The following is a 20,134-nucleotide window of genomic DNA, read 5'->3' as shown; positions in this document are numbered from 1 at the left end:
TATCCGATATAATAACTAAAGGGCTACTAAAAGAGACTTATAATACACTCTACGGCTATATAAACCTAGGTTATAACGAGGATATACTACCCGAATATAACCTACCGCCTTATAAAGAAATAAAAGAACTTAAATACTAGGTTTTTTACCTATAGACAGGTTTTCCTAGAATAAAACTAAGAAGGGGTTTTTTAATTTTTTCCCTACACGATAATAAATATAGAGGTTTTCCTTTTTTTTTTCCTCGTCTTAAAAATATATAGACTAAGAAATAACTAGCTAAGCTGCACCTATTATATAGGAATCAGCTTACGGGGGGGTGTTAGTACTATACCCAGAAAATAAATATAACTATATACTGTATAGTACGATATACGAAACCTCCTATAAGCCAGAGACTTCCTAAGACCGTCCGAGTCCCCCAGGGACCTCCTAAGTCCTCTAGAGTCCCCTAGGGACTTCCTAAGTCCTCCAGGGTCCTCCCGAGTCCCCCAGGACTCTAGGTGGACCCACGGACCTCCAGGTAGGCCCACGGACCTTTAGGTGGACCCATAAACCTCTACGTAGGCCCACGGACCTTTAGGTGGGCCCATAGACCTTCAGGACCTCCGGAATAACCCACGGACCTTCAGGACCTCCGAATACCAAATCAGTAGCTTAAATAAACCGTAGGAAAGGACTATATATACCAGGCTGCCCGCCTCCCTCTTCCTTTCCTTTTTTTCTCTCTCTCTCTGTATCTTACTTCTACAGTCTTCACAGTCTTCCACAATTTCAAACTGCCTCTTTTCCTCTAGATCTTCCTCTTCCGTTCCATCTCTTCGTGACCGCTATAAACCCTCTAGGAGGCGCGTTATCGCGGCGCCCTAGTCCTAAACCTCCTAGCGGAGGGCCTTTACCTTATAGCGGAGACCCTTACTATTATTAACGGGGGCGGAGGCGGCGTTAACGGTGGCGGCGGGGGCGGGGGCTGCCTTAGATAAGGAGGCGTAGTAGTCGCTACGAGCTAGTTTATAGGCCTCGCGGAGCTGGACTAGAGTTAGTAGCGACCTAGGAGAAGATATAAAAGACACTTATATCGTCGTTATCTGGGTTATCGTGTATAGCGCGACCCGTATCGACTAAGGGCTTAATAAATTAGATAGTAGCGGCGGGGAGCTAAGAAGTTAGTCGTAGCCACTTAGCCTAAGGATCGTAGAGAACTTATAGGGCGGCACGTATAGGAACCGATACTGTATTCATAGCACTTAGGGTTATTACGGGCCGCGCCGGGCCCGGATTAGTTATAGTATATCTAATTAAATTGTATTTTAACGCCTATAATACGATCGGTATAGGGATAATAGTAAGCCTCGCGGGGGCGACTGGGAGGGTAAGAGGGGCCGCGCTATCTTTTATTAGGCGTGGCCGGCTACCGGATTGTTAATAAGGCCCTTATAGCTAGGTATAGAGACGTGTTATATACCTTATTATTACCGGGGCGCTTATTAGTACTTATTATTAGGGCAATAGCCTCCTCGGCTATTTCCTAGGTAAAGGGGGCGGGGGAGGCGATATCGCTAATAGCTAGTTGCTTTTCGACGGTGCCCTCGCGGGCGTAGCGGGCGCTACGGCGGGGCGCGGATATCTAAACGCACTCTATTAGCTATAACCTAACTAGACTGTTACGGGTTGACCCTGTGGAGATGATCCGGTAAACTACCGGATTTTCTAACTAATTATAGTATATCCCTAGTGGGTCGCCACGATATTATATTTAGGTCGTAAACACCTATAGAGTTTTCCCTTTTCCTCCTTTTCTCCTTAGCTTTAGATAATTCAATTATTCGGCCTTACTCTATAAATAACTCGTGACTAGCTGCTTATATATCTAAAGCTTAGCGAAACCCATGCGCTGCGCTAATAAAGATAGACCACCACTTCGATCCACCTCCCGGCGCTCCGTCACGCTTAGCGGGCGAGTCGCCCGAGGCTACGGAGTGGAGGAGGGAGATTATTAACCCTTTATAGACTTAGGTCGTGACCTTAACCACCTAAATCCAAGAATAACAAAATACTATTAACTAGCTATTATAGGCGATATAAAATTAATAACGTGTAGCTACGCCTTATCTCGCTATACTATTAGAAAAGACTATATAAGGCTCTTAGCTGCCCGTCTTAACGCCTACGCCCGATATACTGCCCGTTTTAAACCTTAGGACTACAGCACTTCCACTACTATAGAAGTTTAACGGTAAACGCTTAGAGTATACGAGTTAGTTATCCGAGATTTATAAGAAGCTCTTACTCGATTAATATCTCTTTTAGAGCCCTCGCGAGAAATAGTATTTTATTAACGCCTATTTAGATAAAGCTCCCCGCCGCGTTATCGCCTTATTCTAGGCTATAGGCGGAACTAATAGTTAATATAACCCCGAAGACTTCCTTAATTACCTTAACCGTATATATAAAGACATTAATAAATAACCTCGCGCGGCTAATGCCCTAAGATTGCTACGCTAGCGTGAAGACTAAGCGTTTAGAAGCTTTATACCCGGTTTCGAATAATAGCTTATTATCGCCGGTAAAGGTTAATAGGATAATACTACGAAGATCACGTTCCTAAAGGGAACCCCTTAGTAATCGCCTCTATACCGCCCTTATTACCGCGAAACTACCGAATAACTACTATACTTAGGTAATTAAAGTATAAAGTATTGCTTAGAGACTTAAAGCCCTCGCTATAAGGCTATAGTTCGGCTAAGCGCCACGTAATAGTAATAATAATAGTCACGCTCGCGATTATAACGGCGACGTGAAGATATAAGGAGTTAATCGAGTATAGACTAAGAAGAAAGAGATAAGAGAGTGCTATAACTATAAAAAGAAGGGATACCTTATTAGGAGATATCGCTTAAAGAAAAAAGACGCCGAGGATTATAAAGAGAACCGCGTAGCGAAGGTCTTAGCGGCCTCGGATAATAAGACGATCTATATAGGAGTTACGGATAACGATAAAGACTCGGAAAAAGAATAGCTTTAGTGCGAAAACGGGTATTAGAGCCTATTATAGAGGAATAGAGGGATTAGAAAGAGTTTATATTATAGTCGCGTAGTAGTTATTTAGCTCTTATACGAGCGCGGATAAATAAAAAGTTAATTACCGCTCTTATTAATACTAGATATAACTATTATATAGCTATAAGTAAATGTCTTATAAAGTCCCTCCGCCTTCTATTAGTCGATAAGACTAAAAGACCCCTCTCGGGGTTCTCTGATACTATAGAGTCTATTAAGAGTTCCGGTATCGCTATATATAATCTCGAGATCGGTGGATATATATAACGATTATTCGCCTATATAATACTAGGATTAGATTATAATATATTCCTAGGGAAGCCTTAGATAGAATATAACGATATTACTTATTATATAAAGAGACGTCGCGTTTACTATAGAGTGGCTCGGATAGATATCCGACTCTAAGGCGAAGAAGAACCCGATAATATTAGAGCTATTCGCGGAGCTTAAGTAATGACCGGGTCGGTATTCGCCGGTATTATACGTCGATTATAAAGAAAATAACGGTTCGGTAAAAAGGAGCTTGTACTCTATATAGTTAGTATTAAAGATATCGATAAGGCCCTCTAAGGTAAGTCTCTAGTCGATCCCCGGAAGCACGTCCTAGAGGAGATACTATAACGATTTCTAGATTTATTCTCTAACTTATAAGCGAACCGCCTTCCCCCTTACCGACCTAGGGTTAACTACGAAGTGAACCTTATATAAGGGCCCGACGGTAAGGAACCGGAACTACCCTAGGGCCCTCTTTATAATATATCCAGAGAAGAACTATTAGTCCTGTAAAAGACCCTTACTAACCTAATCGATAAGGGGTTTATATAAGCTAGTAGCTCTGCCGCTAAAGCCCTAGTTCTGTTTATAAAGAAGCCAGGAGGAGGACTATAATTCTATTATAATTACTATACCCTAAATACGATTACCTAGAGAGACCGCTATCCTCTCTTACTAATTATAGAGATACTCCGAAACTTAGAGCGAGCTAAGTAGTTTACGAAACTCGATATAGTTACTGCGTTATATAAGATCCGAATAGCCGCCGGCTATAAAATAAGGGCTTGACTGGAACGACCGTAAGTCCTACTACCGCGACCGTAACTAGTGGGCCAATGACGTGACGTCCGATCTCCCTAAGTATCACACCTAATTTATACGTAGAAGTCGAGTAGGTACATAGGTGTAATCACCATAGGTACATAGGTACCGCCTATCGTGTCACTTCCCTTATCTTATTTTTCAACTATTATAATTTTCCTAGGTACATAGGTATATAGATACAACGTACTGGATAGGAACCAGGCACACGGGCAGATAAATTCCTTGCTATATCATGATCTGGGGCTTATTTTAGCTGAGTTCAGGGGCGAAATGGATGTGTTAAAAGGGAGGTGAGGTGGAAGGCGCGAATTGAATAGCTTACCTACTAGGTAAGGTAGTACGTTATACCTAGGTAGGTAGTTGTACCTACGTTGTAGTAGAGGTACGAAGTATATACGGTACTTTGCGTTATCGCGTGGACCCACTAAGACCCACTGATTACGGTCGGAATAGTAGGACTTACGGTCGTTCCAGACAAGCCCTAAAATAAAGATAGCGTTTCGAACCCGATTCGGCTTATTTAAATAGTTAGTATGCCCCTTCGGACTTAGTAGCGCCCCTATATCCTTTTAATAATATATTAATAAGACGCTATAGCGATACCTTAACGTCTTTATTACTATATATGTCGATAATATCCTGATTTACTTAAGCGGATCCCTACGCGATTATAAGAAGAAGGTTAATATAGTACTATAGTCGTTAAGCGACACGGGATTAACGCTTAACCCGGCGAAGTGCGAGTTTAGCGTGAAGACCATGAAGTATTTAGGGTTTATAGTCACCGCCGGTTAGGGTGTTTTATATAACCCCGATAAGCTTAAGGCGATCCGAGAGTAGGAAGCCCCGACCTCGGTAAAAGGAGTCCGAAGCTTCTTAGGCTTTATAAACTATTACCGTATATTCGTGGAGAACTTCGCTTATATCACGGCCGCCCTCATAAGACTAATAAAGAATGATCGAGTATTCTTATAGGGTCCTAATAAATAAGCGGCCTTCGAAGAAGTTAAGAAAAGGTTCTAGGAGGAACTAATCCTACGGTAATAGGTCTTAAGTAATAAAACCTTTATAGAAACCGACTACTCGGGATTCGTACTAGGAGGTGTATTAGTTTAAGAAAACGAATAGGGACGTCGTTACGTGGTCGTTTATTACTTAAGGCGATTTATAGGAGCCGAGTATAACTACCCTATCTATAATAAGGAGATACTAGCGATTATAAGCTACGTGATATATTAGAGAGTAGAGCTTCTAAGTTATAGTCGCTTTATAATCCTATCCGATTATAAGGCCTTAGAATACTTTATAATAAAGAAGATACTTAATAAGAGATAAAGCCGATAGGCCGGCGAGCTAGCCTAGTTCGACTTCGTGCTAGAATACCGTAAGGGTACCGATAACTATATAGCCGATACTCTCTCGCGAAGGGAATAAGATAAACTAAAAGACTTCTTTAATAAATAGGAATAGGCACTATATATATAGTTAATCCTAGAGACCTTAATCCCCCTAAGGATCCGCCTCCTTCGTGAATACCCACGAGTATTCGAAGCTAATAACGAATTATAATAGTTATAGGACGCTATAATAGAAGGAGATAACTAGTATCGCTAAGCTATATAAGCCGTATCTAAAGGCGACCGATAGTTCCCCCCTTTATTAGGCCTCCGAGCCTAGATTACCGAATATAGGACCACTTTATAAGGACTATTAATATTCCGAGATCGCCTATAGGTGCCGGGAGCTTAAGAAGGAAGTATATTATAAACACGGGTAATCTAATCTATACACGACTCCACGATTAGAGGCTACCCGGGGCGAGATAATATAATTACCCTCGTAATAAGACGCTTCTTCTAGCTAGGAATAAACTAAGATATACGCAGGTTTATACGTAACTATAACATTTATAACTAAAGCTATATATAGAGGAACGCTCGACGAGGACTCTTAAAACTACTCCCGATCCCCGAATAAATAAGGAGCGACCTGTTAATAGACTTTATAACGGATCTACCTCCTGCTAGGGAGAAGAAGTGTAGATACTTATAGGTTATAACCGATCGACTTATAAAGGCTATTACCCTTAAAGCGATAGACTTTATAAAAGCGGAAGCTTACGCTAAACGGTTCCTATATTATTATTTTCGGTTTTATAATATACTTTATTTAATCGTAAATAATAAAGGTTCTAACTAAATAAGTCGTTTTTAGTAATACTTTTATAAATTAGCTAAAATCAAATAATAATTAAGTATAGCGTACTACCCCTAGACCGATAAAGCCACCGAATAATCGAACTAAGAAGTATAGGCGTACCTCTAAGCCTTTATTTATTACGCCTAAGACGATTAGGATAGGTTACTACCCGCCGCCTAACTAGTATTAAATAACCGGGAGAGCTCTACCACTAAGATAAGTCCGTTCTTCCTTAAACACGGATATTATATTAACCCGATCTAGATCTATAAGGAACTAAGCAGCGACGCTTAGGAGTTCGTAGCCTATAACCTGCTTCGCCGCCTTTAAGAAGCTATAGAGTTCGCCTAAGCCTTAATAGCGGCTATATAGCTATAATAGGAAGAGTTAGTAAATAAGCGTTATATCCCCGCTAAACGCCTTTATAAAGGCGACCTTATATAGCTCTTACTTACGAACTACTCTACCCTAAGACCGTTGTGTAAGTTAGGCTAGTTATACTAGAAGTATAGGGTTACTAAGGTTATTAACCTGTATATTATAGAACTAGACGTGCCTTTAAACGTATACCCGAGGTTCTATATAGACCTCCTGCGACGCGCGAGTAAAGACCCGTTTCCTGGTTAAATCCTATACGACCCCTAATCCGGACTAATTCGTGATAGTCTCGAAAAAAACAAATAGATAGTAAAGGAAATCTTATACGCTAGGAATAAGAAGGTGGGTAGAGGCGTAAGGAGGGAGGCGTTAGTAAAGTAGGAAGGATACGCCTAGATATCTTAGGAACCGATAGAGTCCCTATAAGAATTAACCGCCCTAGACCGCTATAAAAAGAAGTATAGCCCGATTAAAGTTAATAACGAACTACGCGAACGTTATAAAAAGAAGAAGAGTTATAAGAAAGGCGGTAAGGATTAAATAAAGGTTAGAATAACGGTAAAACGGTCTATATTAATTAAGTCGGGGCGGATAAGCCCCGCCCCTAGCTACCGGGTTTAGGTATTAAGATTAACGTTATTATAAGCGTCCTTATAACCGTTAACGCTTTTAGCGATAATAGGAGACGATATAGACGCCGCGACCTCGGCCTGCCTATCCGTCTTCTTTCCCTTAAAGGACTTGACGTCCTTTACCTTAATATAAATAACCCCTATAACGTTCTTAACCACCTATAAGAACCGGTTAAGCCGGCGTAGGCCTTTTACCCCCGTAAAGGTAATCGTCACGCTAGGAATAGGTGTAACGATAATAGGAGGCGCCGTGATAGGTATAGGTTTATTTACTATAATATAGGAGTCCCTATAGGGGGGGGAGGCGGTGGCTTATACCGATAAGCGAGGCTTATTAGTACCCGAGTCGATAGGCGTTAAGATAGGCTTATCCTCCTAGAAAGTACTAGAGGTCTTTTTCGAAACCCTAGACGCCTTCTAGAAGGCCGAATAAGCCGTTATAAGCGCCTTTATCGCCTTAGGGCTATAAAAGGGGTTATCGTTAACTACCTTCGCCGCCTCTAGGAGTGCTACCGACGGACTAGTTATCCTAGGCGGAGGAGGAATATACTTATAACCGCCCTTTAAGTAATTATAGTACTTAGGATCGGGTATCCTCGCTCCGGGTCCTGACTAGTCGTGATAGCGCCGTCTATCCTGGCTATTAGTAATTACCTTTATATAAGCGTAGTAAAAGACCGTATAGGTCCCTTTAAGAGGATATTTTATTCCACGAGCGCGCTTCGCGGGGCTCTTAACTATTATAAAAGCTTTACCCGCGGAACGCTTACCCTTAGCCTTAGCGGCTCGGGCTAGCTAGGCGCGGCGGTCTATAGCTAAGGCAGGAGAAGTGATCTCCTTACTAGCCGGGGCGGGAGTAGGTGCCTCCTCGCCGGTATTATTATTATTATTATTATTATTATTAGCCCCCTATATTATATATATAAGTTAGTAAATATCGCGCGAGGCTTATAGGAAGAACGGGAAATATACCTTAGGGGCCGGAGATAATCCTAAAAACTTAAATATCTTCTAGAGAGAGAGATAAGAGGTTAGAGCGATAAAATAGCGTGCGAAAGGGTGGTGGGCGATAGAAAACGTATTGCTGATAGTAAAGGATATAGTTAAAGAAGAGAAGAAAAAACAGAATAGCGGAGGTAACGGTAAAGTTAGTATTATTAATAAGCGAGTTACACGGTTAGGGAAGGTACGTATATCGGTTCCTTATATAGAAGGAACGATCCTATAGCCTGTCTACGAATAATAATAATGCCTGTATATATTATGTTAATTAACCTTATAACTATAGAGAAAGCCGCCTTAAGAACCCTTTAACGAATAAAAGGGCTGTTTAGAGTAAAGGAGTTGCTAGAGGTCGTTATTTAATTAATAAAGCAGCGTTATTCGATCGAATAATAACGCTCTATGAACCTATACCGAACGGTAACGGCTTACCGAGGGGGGAGGGGGGTAATATTACGGGTTAACCCCGTGGAGATAATCCGGTAGACCACCGGATCTTCTAACTAATCACAGTATATCCCTAGTGGGTCGCCACGATATTATATTTAGGTCGTAAATACCTATAGAGTTTTCCCTTTTCCTCCTTTTCTCCTTAGCTTTAGATAATTTAATTATTCGGCCTCACTCTATGAACAACTCGTGACCAGCCGCTTATATAGACTAACACGAGGACTTATCGGGAGACTTATAATAGTTAATTAAATAGTTAAAAGGACGTCATTTATTAAATTAACGAAAAGACTACGAGTACGGAATAACTACGCCGCGAGTTAGCGGAGAATAACACGGGCCTAAGTATAGAACTAGCGATAGAGCTTACTACTAAAATAACGTTATAGGCTTATAGAAGAAGAATTAACTATAAACGAAAAACCGGGCGAAGCTACGCTTATACTATAATATCGAACTACGGAATATAATAAAAGCCTATAAAGCTGTTTATTATAATAGTTTATAAATAAAGAAGAAGGAGTAACCGGGCGTTTTAGATATAAAGGGTAAGCGCTCGGCGTAAGGCGGAACGCTAGCGACTTAGGAGCGAAGTCGCCGCGAACGCCGCGCGACTCGAATATATCCGATACAAGGGAGGATGCACGCCTCCCTCGCGACGCTTTTAGAAAATAATAGGTTCGGCGCCTAGTTATTATAGTCCCGGAGGGGAGGGGGGGGAGGGGGGTAATATCACGGGGTAACCCCTTAAAAGTATAGTTCCAGTATAAAGCCGGAACCGCTAATTAGCACGTAGATCCGACGCTCGGACCTCGCGCTGCCCTTACCGCGGATTCGTATAAACCTAGTAAATCCTGCACTTCTCTATAGACCTTTTCCTTCCCTTTCCTTAATTCTAGCTAATATAATTATTCGGCCTTACTTAGTGCGATTAACCTATAACTAGCCGCTTATAACCCAGAGCTATATAAGTAAGGACCTTTATATCTATATCTTTTTATAAGAACTTAATAAATAATCTTATTATAGTACCCCCTCCCTTAGTCTATTAGTAAGACTCCTTTATACTCTTATAATAGCTTTCTTTACTCCTTACTTAAATCCTATAATATTTTATTTATTCTCCCCTTCTACACGGGTATAATAACGATCGGAAGCTATTAGTAGACTTCAATTAAGCACCTCGACCTTTTTATTATTTATCCTCCTAAGGGGATCTTTTTTTCTATTACGATATAGGCCCCCGACGCTATCCTCCCCCTAATCCTAAACCAGAACCAATAAGCTCTAGACTTAATAACCCTCCTTCCGATATTAGGGAATCTAATAATAACGCCGTTATTATAGCCTCTTATCTTTACCCCCTAATAGATAACGCTTAGGCACCCCTAGTCCTGCCACTATCACTATTATACTGATATTATACCACTTAGCGGAACGGTTCTAGCCTATGCCTGTTTATTATACTCAGGGAGAATCGTTAAGAGCGACTCGCCCTCCCTAAGTTAAGTATTCTAATCTAATATTAAGAAGCCTAAAAGAGAACGGAAAAGAGATTTCCTTATCCCTGCCTAACTATAGATCCCGACCCTAGGTTCCACTAGACTATTTAGTTGGGCATTATAACCCCCGATAAGAGGATACTCCCCCCGAAAAGCTTACCGATAAATAACTAAAAGCTATATTACTACGTATCTCCGACTAAAAAGCTTAAGAATTGTATAAAAGAAGATTATGTTATTTATAATAGGGAGAAGACATAGATAACAACTATCTATTACCCGACCGCTATAAACGCTACCGTTATTAAAACCCCTCTTTATTATTATATTAAGGCTATTTATTATTACCGCGGCACGAGTATAATAATTAGGCTAGGGTTAACTACCACTAGCCGAAATAGGATACTAAGTCCTATAATTAGTTTTAGACCTTCGTGGAAGAGCTATAAGAAAGGTTTAATCTGAATTATCGTTACTTTATTACTAAAAAAAAGAAAGTATACTATACTAATAGGTGCCCGCTACCTTTACTAAAGTCCTATTAGCGTGCCTACTAGCTATAAGTCTATAACCCTATAAAAGGGGGGAAGCCTGCTTAATAGATCGATATTTGTAACTTCCTTACTAACTAGCTAATAGACCACGATACTTATAAGATATCTATTACGGAATAGCTTTTTTAGATTAGACTATATAACGCCCTAACTGGTCGTATAGCTAGTTCCTTAATCGACTAGACTCTCTATTTAACGAAGTCTCTTTAGAGTTCCTCGATAAATAGCGTATATAGCTTATTCTTATAAAGCTATAAAAGTGGTAGGGGTTTCCGTGTAAAGAGTGAAGAGACGTTATAAGATAATTAAAAAGGTAATATAAACTAATAAGTTAGATTAAGAGTTAAATTATTTGCTAAACCTCTAAGTCGGGAGTTTAGCTTTACCTATCCCTTTTATAGATAACTAAAGCCTCCTCCCCGGGAACGTTAGAGAATCCCCTCGAAAGTATTCCTAAGTGCACGATCTATTTATCGGTGGTCCTCCCTATTATACTATACCAGGTTAGTCTAGATAGTACTAGTCCCGGAGCCGACTCGACCGTCTATTTTCTAAACACCATACCCTATCTAATCCCCTTTAAAACTATTAAGATATATCATTTCCTCCTATTTAGGCTATCCCTGGCTTCGATGAATTATACCCGTGATATCACGCCCCCTCCTCTAGTGCTTATATCCCTAGGAGTAATATAGTTAACCGGGTGCCCTTATAAGGACCCTCTCCCGTCTAACCCATATCCTCCGGACATAGCTCCCGGAAAAGACGACTCGGCCCGGGACGGTATCCGACCACGAACAGCTTAAGTTAGCGTATACCAGGCTTCTAGCTCGTAAGCCACTATGCGTATCCAGGTTATAGCTATCCTACTATAGGACCTTTTATAAATAACTTATTAAAGCCAGAGCTAAATTTAAATATAAAGATTAACCTCCCCTAAACCTCTAAGCTATTATAATAAAGCCTAAATAAAGCTTCGTAGATCCTTTAACGCTCCGCCTTTAAGCTATCGTTAACGGCCTTATAAATAATCCATTAATAATCGTATCGGCTACCTACATATAAACCCTATAGACTTAAAGGAGTGCACGCGACGCTTTATCATTATCTAAATAATACGCCATAGGTATGCTCCTAATATAGCAGGCATACCTAGATTATAGAGTAGGCAGGAGTAACCACGTAGGCTCTACTCGGGGTCCGGTGACTATTATAGAATATATCCTAGCTAGTCCTCCTAACTTATTGCTTTTCCTCTTCTCTTCTTTACCTATTCGAGTAACTATCACGATAGCCTCTTCCTAAAGCTCTATCTATAAGTCAATCCTTATTATATCTTGGCTACTTATAAGGTATTATCTTAGTGGTTCGCCTCGAGTTCTCTAAGGGTATTCCTATCACGTTATACGAGGTTCCCGGCGGTCTTATAGTTCTAGTAGTTCTAATATCTAGGAGCAGCTTATTATAAGTATCTATTAGTTGATTAATAATAACTCTTAATAATAATATACCTTATCTCCTTATAGAATAATAATATAAATAATCATATACTTAGTCCTAGACCCTTACTGATTCCTATATCCCCTAGTTTTATAGTCTCCTAGAAGAAATAATTACGTGTAGCTAAGAAGCTCGCTAAACGGGTTATCTTAGTTGGCGTTATTAACGCCTCTCTTAACGGGAGCCCTTAGAAAAAGGCGGCCGCTAGTAAGGAGAGTCCTAAAAAGGCCGGTAGTGGCCTTAATACTACTAAAAAGAAGTCCGTCGTTATTTAAGATAGTATTATTAAGAAGACCACTAATAAAGGTGGTAATAATAATAATAGGTTAGCCGCACCTAGTGCGGAGTCGCCTACGACTCCTACTAAAGCGAGGGGCTCTGCCCTCCTAACTAAGATACCCTTAATAGGGTTGGCCGTAAGGCTAAAGAAGTGCTAGAAAGGCTATTCCTAGCGTTCGACTCGGATAATAGTTCGGCTAGTGGCCTGTCCACTACCAACTAGAAGACTCTAGTCGGACGTCTAGTTAACTATAATAGTGATAATAGTGCCGATAACGAAGGTGGTGTCGTCGACTACGATAAGGATATAACTATATCGGGTAGGGCCGATGGTATTATTTATATTAGTAGCGACGAAGACGATAATACCTTTATCCTTAGGGGAGGTAAGAGCTCCTAGGGTAACGATATCTCCGGCGACGAAAACGTTACTAATATCGGTCCGGGGGCTAATAGGGGTAGCGGCGATACTATACCTTTAGACGGTAACGATCCCGTTAACCTATGCCCGGTAATAGAGGTTATCGAGGGGGGTAACCTCCGCGATAATCCCTGCTAGCGGTGCTATCATAGATCCCTTAATATTATCCTAGATAGTAAGGGTCCCACTATTTTTTATTCGTGCCGGGACTTAAGTAAGTCCATAGCCTCTACTAAGTGCTTTTACTATCAGGCTCTTCGTAACAGCGCGGATTACGAGACTATAAGTTATACCCCCTCTTTACTATAAACCGCCCCGGATCACTAATAAAACCGTAGTTAAACTAGACTACAACTAAGGCCGCTCGTACCTTCTAGAAATTTTTATTTAATGCTATTAAGCTCGGCGGATTAAGGGATAATAAGCTATAGTATACGAGGTAATTATAGGGGCGCCTACGCCGGGCTTTAGCCGGCAACTAACGGTATAATACCGATGGTTTTAATAAAAAAGAGTATAATCGTCGCCTCCGTGCTAAACTAGCGGATTATCGTATATAGTATAAGCGATCCGTTATAGACAAGATAAGGAAAGCTAATAAGTTCCTAAAGTGCTTTTATAATCTTCTTAAGACTAGCGATATTAAGGATAACAGACTTTAATATCGTTAGGGTCGGGCCGCTAATAGCTAGTAGAATAAGTGAGGTGGGGGTAAGAGTTCGGGCGGGGGGCGCTATCGATACGCTATCTAATCTATATTTATAATTTTTTATTTTCGGGCGCTTAGGATATATCTAATAAGTCTAATAATAACGAGACCCTCCGGGGCTATAATATAATAAATTAATAATAATAACGAAGGACTATATAGGGTTATAATAGTCTCTGCACTTTTCGAGCCCTTTCCTCTTACCGATTATAATAGTCCTAAAGAAGTTCCCCTAGGATATAACGCCTTAGTTCCTAGGTGTTATCCTTATGCCCGTAGTCCGCCTACTTAACTAAATACTGCCTCCTCTTGCTATTAAACTGATAAGCCAAAATCTCCTTTACCTTATACTCCTCCGACTCCTATAGCTCTATATCCACCTTTATCGGCTCGGGGGGCTAACTATCGCGAGACCGCTAGGGTTCTAATAAAGAGATCGGGAAAATATTATAAATTTTTATCGACTATAGGATATCTAGCTTATAGGCGAGACTATAATAACTAATAATTAAGGTGATACGGTACGGCCCGAGGTACTTATCTAAGAGTTTCTTCCTAGGCCGTTTCTACTTAATATTTTTCGAGGAGACTAAGACATAGTCCCCTACCTTAAACCGCTATTAAGTCCGCCCGGTATTATAGAACCTCTTATAGGACTCTTAAGCCTTCCGAATAAAAGTTTCTATTACTTACTAATTAGCGATTAGGTGCTTTACCCGTTATTTAGCGGATACCGCCCTAATATCTAATAATTTAGGTAACTAGACGGTATTAGGGCCACGAGGATTATAGCCTATTAACGCTATAGAGGGCGTCTACTTAATTACCGAGCACTACGCGGTGTTATAGGTGAACTACGTAAGGAATAGCTTATCCACCTAGTGAGTCTGCTCCTATAAATAATAGCTACGAAGGTAGTACTTAATACTCTGATTCTAACGCTTAGTCTGCCTATCGGTTTAGGGATAAAACGCGGTGGATATCCTTTAGTGGATACCTAACAGACTATATAGGGTTTTCTAAAACTTACTTATAAATAAAGAACCCCGATCTGAAATAATACTATCTAGCAACCTATAGACGCTAAAGACCCGTAACTATAGAATATTAGCTAAACCTTTAGCGGTTAGTATCTTACTATAAGGGATATAAAGGGAATACTTTCGGGCCCGACTAGGGAGCCTAGACGGATTTATATCCGAGCTAGAAAATAAGGCGAAATAAGGCGTTAAGTGGATACATAAAAACAATCCTAAAAGCCGTATATACTATACATCCTTTGTACGTACCATATCATAAGTTCGCTGCCTAAACTATTAGAACTCAGAACTCCTAAGGGCGCGTATATAGGCAATTGGAGCTTTATAACCCTCAGGCTTATAATAGCAAGGCCACCTATATCTTTATGAATGAACTTACGTGATGTGTAGGTACTTATAACGTATAATAAGACGTACGTTACGACTTAAACCGTATATGTAAGTTAGTTATAGTACTTAGAGCTTTCGGCGGTACAGCTATAAATCCCCTGCCAGCCTTATTTTATAGCCCGGATATCAATCCGTCTAGGCTCCCTAGTCGAGCCTATACTTTATATAACGGCAAACCACTATAAGAATTATATCTTTCTTCTTTCCGCCCTAATTAATAGGAGGGAGACCCGTAATAAAATTAATCGAGATCTCCTAGAATAAATAAAATAGAACTAGAAGGCTAGCTAATAGGCTATAAGGCTTATATTACCTCCCCTTACTCCTTTAATAAACCCTATATATAGGCACGAACTTCTTTATATCCCGGGATATATACTCCTAATAAAATAAGTCCGAAATCCTTTTAATTATTTCACCGGAACTATAATATCTAGCGGTGGGTTTATCGTAGAAGGCCTATAGGATCTTCTTCCTTGACCCCTATATATTCGGGATAAAGAGGCGACCTTTAAAAATAATTAGGCCCTCCTTATCCCTTAACCACGGGTCGGATAACCGGTCCTTCCCCGATAAAGGAATATAAAAGGGATTATCCCTTTAGGTATCGGCCACCTCTTCCTTTAAACTTAGTAATAAGTCCTCGGAAACCCTAGGTGCTGCGCCCGCTTTCTTTACCACTCTTAAGACGAACTTACGGGTAAACCTCTTAATAGGCTTCTAACGCTCCGCGTCTAGGTCCGCCTAGTCAGAAATATACTATAGCTTCCGCGATAAACTATTAGCCAGATTCTAAGTTCTTAGCCGGTACTTAATCTTACAATCGAATACCGATAACTCCTTTAGCTATCGCGTATATTACGGCTTAATCTTTAGCTTATCTATTAGGTACCGATAATTAAAGTAGTCTGTTAAAACTTTTACTAGGGTCTAGCTATAGGCTAGGTAATACCTCTAATAACGGAATACCTTAACGATAGCTATTAACTCCGTATCTATAGTCGAATAGTTTAACTCCGCGCCCCTAAGCTTTCTTAAAAAGAACGCGATAGGGTATTATACCCGATCTATATACTAACTAATTACCGCCCCTAAAACGAACCCCGCAGCGTCCGGCTCTAGTCGAATAAGTAACTTAGGATCGAAATACTATAGAACCGGAGCCTCTTAAAACTTCTAGTATAACTCGTTAAAAGCCTTTTTCTCCTTTACGGATAATATAAACACCCCCTTTACTCTACTTTTCTTTATTAGGGCCGAGAGCGGCGCTATAATCTTTAAATAACTCTTAATAGAACGCCGATAGAATCTAGTAAAACCTAGGAAGATTTAGATAGTCTTTACCGAGTTCGGCTCTTACTAATCGCGGATAGCCTTAACCCTAGACTAATCTATACGAACCCTATCTACTCTAATAATAAACCCTAGGAACTCCACCTCTTAAGTCTCGAATATATACTTCTCGGGATTCGCGTATAATAACCACTCCCTTAACCTTCCTAAAACCTCCTTAATATATACTTAATAAACCTTAAGGTCCTTACTATAGATTAAGATATTATCTAAATAAACTATATAAATTATATCGACTAACCCACTTAAAGCCTAGTTAATATGCTATTAAAAGCTAGCTAGGGTATTAGTAAGCCTAAAGGGTATAACTATATACTTAAAATAATTATAGCGGGTCCTAAAAGCTATTTTCTACTCGTCGCCGGGTCGTATACAAAGTCGATAATAGGCGTCCTTAAGGTCTAGCTTAGTAAAGACCTTTAATAATAAAAGCCGGTCTATAATCTTATATACGAATAGGAGCGGCGTATAGTCCTTATAAGTAACCTTATTTAACCCCTAATAGTCTATATATAGTCTTAACTTCCTACCGTTTTTCGGTATAAAAAGAATAGGAGTACCCTTAGGGCTAGTAGAATAATAAATCTAACCTTTAGCGAGGGCGCCCTAGAGGTACTCCTATAACGCTACTAACTCCTCCTCCGCTAACGGATAAATCGGCCTAAACAGGGGCGTCTTCTTTTCCTCTAACTTAATTCCGCGGTCCTATTAATAATATCCGGGTAGCTTACCGGCCTCCTCCACGTTAAATATATCTAAGAACTTATAATACTACTGCGGTATAGCTACTAATAACTTTTCTTAACCCGTGGATAAAGGGTCCTCCGGGGGTTCGGGTAGTGGTTTAGGTAGAGGAGTAGGCGTGGTCGTATCCTCCGAGACATAGGCTTAGACACGACTAACACGCGCCACCTAGGCCCTAATAAGCCTAACGGTCACCTTCGCCCTATTCGTAGCCCTCTTTAACTCTTTCTATAAACCCACGAACTTTAACTCCTCCTTCTAAATCCGAAACGTTTAACTCTTCTTTGCCTAGTTAACTATTAGGTTATACTTAGTTAACTAGGGGATACTAAGGATAACCTCCGATCTATCTTTACCTAAATTTATAATATATAACTCTATATACTATATCCGCGTATAATTTTAACTATCTATAATCCGAACTATAAATAAAATCGATCTAAGTATCTAGGTTATATATTCCTTATTTAACTACCTAACTTCCTTAGGAGGTCTAGTAATTACTTTACCGGGGGGCACTATACGCTTATCGATAATATCGAAGTCGGTACCGCTATCTAGAATTATAACTCGACGGTCCCATCTATCGTTTAGCCGTATATTAAGATTTCCCCTTACTAGACTAAGGGGAGGGGACGACTCTAATAGTGCGTTATCCTAGGCCTGACCCTATAGGGCTTAGGGTAGGGCCTGCACCCAACTTAAAGTGGGTCGACTAAGAGCCACGGCCTGTTGATTAGGGTTAATAGCTAAGGTAAAACTTTAGCTAGCCCGCCTATTCCGTAAATAAGGGTAAAAAGGTCGAATATAGCCCTTTTCTCCGTATTTATAATATTTCCGAGGGCCTAAGGGTTCTAAGGTTATGCTAAGATTATCCCGCTATTAGGCAGGGGCAGTAGCCGCGGCTAGAGTAGCAGGAGACGCGGGCGTATCTTCGCGGGAACTATTAGCTTAGGATAATAAGGATTTACTAGTAATTCCGCGCTTCCTCTTATAGCCCTAATCGCGATATATATATAAGTAATAGCCGCGATCCTGATTAAACGGTTTACCCTTACGTATTAACGTAACCTTAGCTTAGCGGGCTATAATATTTAACTCCTAGAACGTCTTAGGTAAGATTCTAGTAATAATTTGGTCACTTAAAGGTCTACTTAGCTTAGTTATAATAAACTATATACGCTACTTATCGGGAAGGGGGATAAATACCTTATTAAACAAGGAATCTAACTTATTAAGAAATTAATTATAGGTCTAACCGGGGTATTAAGAGGTCTATTCCGAATAGATCTATTCCGTGACTAATAGTTTATGAGTCTCGCTATTAACTAATTACTTAGTTAAAAAGGCCTTTAACTCGGCCTATATTACTTTTATCAAAAACTATAGGTCCTCCTTTAGTAAGCTCGCTAATAGGACTTCGTATTCTCCTCTAAGCAGCTAACGGTAAAATAGACCTTCTTTGCCTCCGTCCTAAAACTAACTGGATTAAGGTAGAAGCGTTCCTTAATCTCTTCTATAAAGGTTCTAAACTAATCGTATAACATACTATCCTATTTTAGGGTAGGAAGGTTTACTTTAAATAGATCGCCGCGACCGCCTCGGGGATAATAATAGTTCGCTAAAGGTTTATAAGGGGATAGGGTAGCGTCCGGGTCTTTACCACGACGAATAGCTTCTAGACGCTTTAACTTACGCTCGCGCTCCTTATATTCCTTATAAAGTAGCTTAAAATAAAGTCCAGCTTTTCGGGAACCAGCTAATCCGTAGGGTAATTCTCTAGTTCCTCGATATTATAACGTATACCCGACTAAGGATCAGGTTATAGCTTTATAGTGTTAGACGATTAAGCCACGGGTATCTCGCGCTAAGGGACTATAAGAGGCTTCCGCTAGGGTGCCAGAGACGGTTCTGGCTACGGCTCTAAAGGGTCCTATAAGATAGTAGTCTCTTACTTACTAGGCAGAGGCGCGGTGATATTGCTTAGAGGACCAGGAGATAGAGTATACTCACGAACCGATTCGTGATCTCCGCCCTTAGGAGTAGTACTAAAACGCGTATAAGGAGGTATAGTTATTCGTTAGCTAACTAATAAAGGTAAATTATACTTATAACTCTTAACGGTTATCATTGCTATTAGAACGGTTAAGCGAATAATATATTAGGGGTTTCCGTGTAAAGAGTAAAGAGACGTTATAAGATAATTAAAAGGGTAATATAAACTAATAAGTTAGATTAAGAGTTAAATTATTCGCTAAACCTCTAAGTCGGGAGTTTAGCTTTACCTATCCCTTTTATAGATAACTAAAGCCTCCTCCCCGGGAACGTTAGAGAATCCCCTTAAAAGTATTCCTAAGTCTACGATCTATTTATTAGTGGTCCTCCCTATTATACTATACCAGGTCGGTCTAGATAGTACTAGTCCGGGAACCGACTCGACTATCTATCTTCCGAACACCGTACCCTATCCAATCCCCGCTATAACCATTAAGACATATCATTTCCTCCTATTCAGGCTATCCCTGGCTTCGATAAATTATACCCGTGACAAAAAGCCACTTCACGATTAGGTTACTCTTAGTAGCCTCCCCCGGGACTATAAGTATCTAAATATCTTAGCTTATTAAGCCGAAGTTAATTTATCCCGATTAATAGAGGTTAACTCGCTTACCTTTAACCGCCCCTTAGCCTACCGTCTAGTATTCCGTTAAGGGCCAGCTATTACTAGTAGCTCGTAGTCCTCTTAGCCCTCTACCTCTACCCCTGCCACTTTATCCTCCTTTACCCTAGGTTCTACCCTATCTGCCCTTACTTCTGCTC

This window comes from Sodiomyces alcalophilus (assembly GCF_042370955.1).
Source record: "Sodiomyces alcalophilus JCM 7366 unplaced genomic scaffold ACRALscaffold_6, whole genome shotgun sequence".
Lineage (NCBI taxonomy): Eukaryota > Fungi > Ascomycota > Sordariomycetes > Glomerellales > Plectosphaerellaceae > Sodiomyces > Sodiomyces alcalophilus.
The sequence above is the reverse complement of the archived record's forward strand: the minus strand, read 5'-3'. Positions refer to the sequence as shown.